Genomic DNA, 6,390 nt, shown 5'->3' with positions numbered 1-6,390 from the left:
CACAACAATATAACAGACACATTCCCTGCCCACAACGTTGTACTCTTCTGCTTAGGCCTGGCACGGAAGCACGGGGGGTGAGGGAATAGAGATGGGCCCACCTGGGAAACAACATTTCCCACACTTTCGGAGAAAAGATTCCCCCACTACACATGCCGGGAGTGGTCCAGGAGGAGGAGGTGGAGGGAGGGAATGAGACAAGACAACAGCAGGCCAGGTGCTTTGCAACTCCCCCTTTCCCAAGTGAACCAGGAATAAATTGGGAAGTGGTGTTGCCTACTGGATAGAGCATGGCTCTGGGAGTGAGTCATTCATTCATTCAATTCAATCATATTTATTGAGCGCTTACTGTGTGCGGAGCACTGTACTAAGCGCTTGGGAAGTCCAAGTTGGCAACATAGAGAGACGGTCCCTACCCAACAATGGTCTCACAGTCTAGACGGGGAAGACACAAAACAAAACAGATGACCTGGGTTCTGGTCCTGGCTCTGCCACTTGTCTGCTGGGTGACCTTGGGCAAGTCACTTCACTTCTCTGGGCCTCAGTTACCTCACCTGTAGAAGCACTTCATACAGTGACCTGCACTCAGTAAGTGGTCAATAAATAAAACCGATTGATAAAATGGGATTAAGACTCCGAGCCCCATGTGGGACACGGACTGTATCCAATCCGATAACCTTTTACGGACCTCAATCTCGTCTATCTTGCTGCCGACCCCTGGCCCACATCCTGCCTCTGGCCTGGAATGCCCTCCCTCCTCAAATCCCACAGACGGTGACTCTTCCCCTGAAGCTGATGGTGAGGAGTTTGATGCGGAGGTGGATGGGCAACTGCTAGAAGTTCTTGAGGAGCGAGGAGACGTGTCCTGAACTTTTTTGTAGAAAAATGATCTGGGCAGCGGAGTGAAGTATGGACTGGAGTGGGGAGAGGCAGGAGGCTGGGAGGTCAGCAAGGAGGCTGATGCAGTAAACCAGGCGGGAGAGGATGAGTGAGTGTATTAATGAGGTAGCAGTTTGGAGGGAAAGTGCTCTGCACACAGTAAGCACTTATGAAAAGCCCTATAAAACCTGGGGATATTTCCCATCACCACAGAAATCAGGAATTAGAGGGAAAAGAGCATAAGTTTTGGACGTGCCTATGGAGGCAGCTGAACTTTGGTTGGCTTTTGAAGGAGCCTAGCCCTGGGAGCCAGAAGGACCTGGGTTCTCATTCTGGCTCCGCCACTTGTCTGCTGCGTGACCCTGGGCGAGTCACTTCACTTCTCTACGCCTCCGTTCCTTCATCTGTAAAACAGCGATGAAAACTGTGAGCCCCAGTGTGGGACAGGGACTATGTCCAGCAGGATTACCTCGTATCCATCCCAGCGTTTAGAACAGGGCCTGGCCCACAGTAAGCGCTTAGCAAATACCCCAAAGATTATTATTATTTTTACTACTCTCCCCAGTACTTAGTACACTGCTCCATGCACAGTCACCTCTCAATACACATGACTGACTGACTACAGAGTAGGAGCTTAACAAAAACCCTAAAACAACTGACGGCATTTCCCATCGCCACCGAAATCAGGACTTAAAGGGAAAAGGGCATAAACTTTGAGTTCGTCACGGACAGGAAAGTGTCTGTTGTTCTATTGTACTTTCCCATGTGCTTAGTCCTACTTGGACAGTAACTGCTCAATAAATTCATTCATTCATCGTATTTATTGAGTGCTTACTGTGTGCACAGCATTCATTCATTCGTTCATTCAGTCGAATTTATTGAGCGCTTACTGTGTGCAGAGCACTGGACTAAGCGCTTGGGAAGTACAAGTTGGCAACATATAGAGACAGTCCCTACGCAACAACGGGTTCACAGTCAAGAGGGGGGAGACAGACAGCAAAATAAAACGTGGACAGGTGTCATAATCAGAATTAAATAGAAATAAAGCTAGAAGCACATCATTAACAAAATAGAATAGTAAATATGTACAAGTAAAATAGAGTAATAAATCCATACAAGCGTGCTGTGGGGAGGGGAAGGAGGTAGGGCGGGGGGGATGGGGAGGAGGAGAGGAAAAAGGGGGCTCAGTCTGGGAGGGCCTCCTGGAGGAGGTGATGATCCGGGCAGCAGCATGAAGTATAGACTGAAATGGGGACAGGAGGATGGGAGATCAGGGAGGAGGCTGATGCAGTACGATCGAATGAGTGAATGTAATGAATGCATGAACGACTTAGCCCTTGGAGGCCGCCAAACCTAATTTAGCTTAACTTTAGCTTACCTTAGTTTAAATGAACTAAAGTGAATTAATTCATTCGCTTCACTAATTTATCTTAATTTAGCTTAACCTGATTTAGCTAAATTTAATTTAGCTCAATCTAGCTTAATCTCTCTGTTGAACTTAATTTAGCTTGATTTGAGTTAGCCGAATTTATCTGTTTAGCTTAATTTAAGTTCATTTTAGCTAAATTAAGCTAAGTGAATCAGTTAATTAGCCTGACTAATTGCTTAATTTAGTTTAACGTAATGTAGCATAATTTCATTTAGCCCAATTCAGCTTCATTTATCGGTTTAGCTTAATTTAACTGAATTTAGCTTAACTTAATTTCACTGACGTTAGCTTATCATCATTCATTTATTCATTCATTCAATCGTATTTATTGAGCGCTTACTGTGTGCAGAGCACTGTACTAAGCGCTTGGGAAGTACAAGTTGGCAACATCTAGAGACGGTCCCTACCCAACAGCGGGCTCACAGTCTAGAAGGGGGAGACAGACAACAAAACAAAACACGTTAACAAAATAAAATAGAGTAAATATGCACAAGTAAAATAAATAGAGTACTAAATACATACATATATACATACCAACTTGTACTTATCATCAATCGTATTTATTGAGCGCTTACTATGTGCAGAGCACTGTACTAAGCGCTTGGGAAGTACAAACTGGCAACATATAGTACAAATTGGCAACATATAATTTAATTCATCCAAGTTTAGCTCAATTTAACTTCTAGCCTACCTAAATTTAGCTTCATTTGATTTATCTTAATTTACCTTAACAATCCTCTGGGGGGCGCCCTGAAGGGCGGGGCAGGAGACGAGGGCTGGGCGCCCCCTGGTGGCGAGGTCGGGCGATGACAGCCCCGCAGCGGCGGCTGAGGGCAGCGCCGCCTAGCGGGCGGGCGGAACCTTGACGCCAGCCCACACCGCCGACCCGGGCCTTTGCATTCAGTCGTCACGGCCTCAGCGAAAAAGGCGCCAAATCGGGAGGCCACGCCCCCTCCCACGTGATAGGCGGGGGCTTGTCACGTGCCCCCTTCCGATTGGGCGGCGGCCGGGCACCAGGAAAGAGGTCGCGCGCGCCCACCCGCCCCACAGAAAAGGGCGGGAAACAGGTGGGGGGGCGGGGCCTGCGGGGCGCGCGCCCCAATCCCTGTGTGACCTTGGGCAAACCACTTCACTACTCTGGACCTCAGTTCCTTCCTTCCTTCATTCATTCATTCAATCGTATTTACTGAGCGCTTACTGTGTGCAGAGCACTGGACTAAGCGCTCGGGAAGTACAAGTTGGCAACATCTAGAGACGGTCCCTACCCAACAGCGGGCTCACAGTCTAGAAGGCGGAGACAGACAACAAAATAAAATCAATAGAATAAATATGTACAAGTAAAATAAAGAGGAATAAATATGCACATTCATTCATTCATTCATTCATTCAATCGTATTTATTGAGCGCTTATTGTGTGCAGAGCACTGGACTAAGCGCTCGGGAAGTACAAGTTGGTACCATATGGAGACGGTCCCTACCCAACAGCGGGCTCACAGTCTAGAAGGGGGAGACAGACAACAAAATAAAACATATTAACAAAATAAAATCAATAGAATAAATATGTACAAGTAAAATAAATGAAGACAAATAAATATGCACAAACATTCATTCATTCAATCGTATTTATTGAGCGCTTACTGTGTGCAGAGCACTGGACTAAGTGCTCGGGAAGTACAAGTTGGTAACATATGGAGACGGTCCCTACCCAACAGTCTAGAAGGCGGAGACAGACAACAAAATAAAACATATTAACAAAATAAAATCAATAGAATAAATATGTACAAGTAAAATAAATGAAGAGTAATAAATATGCACAAACATTCATTCATTCATTCATTCAATTGTATTTATTGAGTGCTTACTGTGTGAAGAGCACTGGACTAAGCGCTTGGGAAGTACAAGCTGGTAACATATGGAGACGGTCCCTACCCAACAGTGGGCTCACGGTCTAGAAGGGGGAGACAGACAACAGAACAAAACATATTAACAAAGTAAAATAGAATAAATATGTACAATGCATAAAGCCACAGCCCAGGACCGGCCCCAGGACCACCTTCGCCTACCCATAACCCCCCACGGCCCCAGAGGACTCTGGGAACCGTTGTTCGGCCTGAGGGGAGCCAAACGTGGGGGGGGAGGGGAGAATGAGAACAAACATTCATTCATATTCATTCATTCATCATCACCAATCGTATTTATTGAGCGCTTACTGTGTGCAGAGCACTGGACTAAGCGCTTGGGAAGTACAAATTGGCAACATATAGGGACAGTCCCTACCTAACAGTGGGCTCACAGTCTAAAAGGGGGAGACAAAACCAAACATACTAACAAAATAAAATAAATAGAATAGATATGTACAAGTAAAATAGAGTAATAAATATGTACAAATATATTTACAATATATGTACAATATGTACAATATATGTACAATATATATGTGTACAATATGTACAATATATATGTACAATATATCATCATCATCAATCGTATTTATTGAGCGCTTACTGTGTGCAGAGCACTGGACTAAGCACTTGGGAAGTACAAATTGGCAACATATAGAGACAGTCCCTACCCAACAGTGGGCTCACAGTCTAAAAGGGGAGACAAAACCAAACATACTAACAAAATAAAATAAATAGGATAGATATGTACAAGTAAAATAAATAGAGTAATAAATATGTACAAATATCATCATCATCATCAATCATATTTATTGAGCGCTTACTGTGTGCAGAGCACTGTACTAAGCGCTTGGGAAGTCCAAATTGGCAACATATAGAGACAGTCCCTACCCAACAGTGGGCTCACAGTCTAAAAGGGGGAGAGAAAACCAAACATACTAACAAAATCAAATAAATAGAACAGATATGTACAAGTAAAATAAATAGAGTAATAAATATGTACAAACATATCATCATCAATCGTATTTATTGAGCACTTACTGTGTGCAGAGCACTGTACTAAGCGCTTGGGAAGTACAAATTGGCAACATATAGAGACAGTCCCTACTCAACAGTGGGCTCACAGTCTAAAAGGGGGAGACAAAACCAAACACACTAACAAAATAAAATAAATAGAATAGATATGTACAAGTAAAATAGAGTAATAAATATCATCATCATCATCATCAATCGTATTTATTGAGCGCTTACTGTGTGCAGAGCACTGTACTAAGCGCTTGGGAAGTCCAAATTGGCAACATATACAGTCCCTACCCAACAGTGGGCTCACAGTCTAAAAGGGGGAGACAGAGAACAAAACCAAACATACTAACAAAATAAAATAGATAGAATAGATATGGACAAGGAAAATAGAGTAATAAATATGTACAAACATATATCCATATATACAGGTGCTGTGGGGAAGGGAAGGAGGTAAGATGGAGAGGAAGGAAGGGGCTCAGTCTGGGAAGGCCTCCTGGAGGAGGTGAGCTCTCAGCAGGGCCTTATATATATTCATTCATTATATATTCATTCATTCGTATTTATTGAGCGCTTACTGTGTGCACAGCTTGGGAAGTCCAAGGCGGTAATATAGAGAGACGGTCCCTACTCAACAGCGGGCTCACAGTCCATCAATCAATCGTATTTACTGAGCGCCTACTGTGTGCGGAGCACTGGACTAAGCGCGGCCCCCTCAAAGTGGGCGGGGCCTGGAGGGAGGGGGCGGTGCGTGCCACCCCGCTCCCACGTGACAGCGCGGGGCCGCGCACCCGGTCCCCTCAGAAGGGGAGGGCGGGCGCGCGCCCCACTCCCCCCATGGGCGGGGACCACGTGACCGGGGCGCGCGCCCCTCCGCCGGGAGGGCGTGGCCTGCTCCAGAGTGGGCGGGAAATAGGACGCAGAGCGCGCCCACCCCTCTGCCTCATAGAGGGCGGGGCCTGGTCCAGAGCTCGCGGGGACGCGCGCCAACCCGGCCCCCCCCAGAGAGGGCGTGGCCCCCCTCAGATTGGGCGGGAACCGGCGGGGGAGCGGCGCGCGCACGGGGGCGTGTCCCAGGATGGGCGGGAACCACGTGCGAGGTGGGGGGGCGGGGCAGAGCGCCTCTCCCTCATGGAGAAGCAGCGTGGCTCAGTGGGAAGT

Source organism: Tachyglossus aculeatus, chromosome 23, assembly GCF_015852505.1.
Source record: "Tachyglossus aculeatus isolate mTacAcu1 chromosome 23, mTacAcu1.pri, whole genome shotgun sequence".
Lineage (NCBI taxonomy): Eukaryota > Metazoa > Chordata > Mammalia > Monotremata > Tachyglossidae > Tachyglossus > Tachyglossus aculeatus.
The sequence above is the reverse complement of the archived record's forward strand: the minus strand, read 5'-3'. Positions refer to the sequence as shown.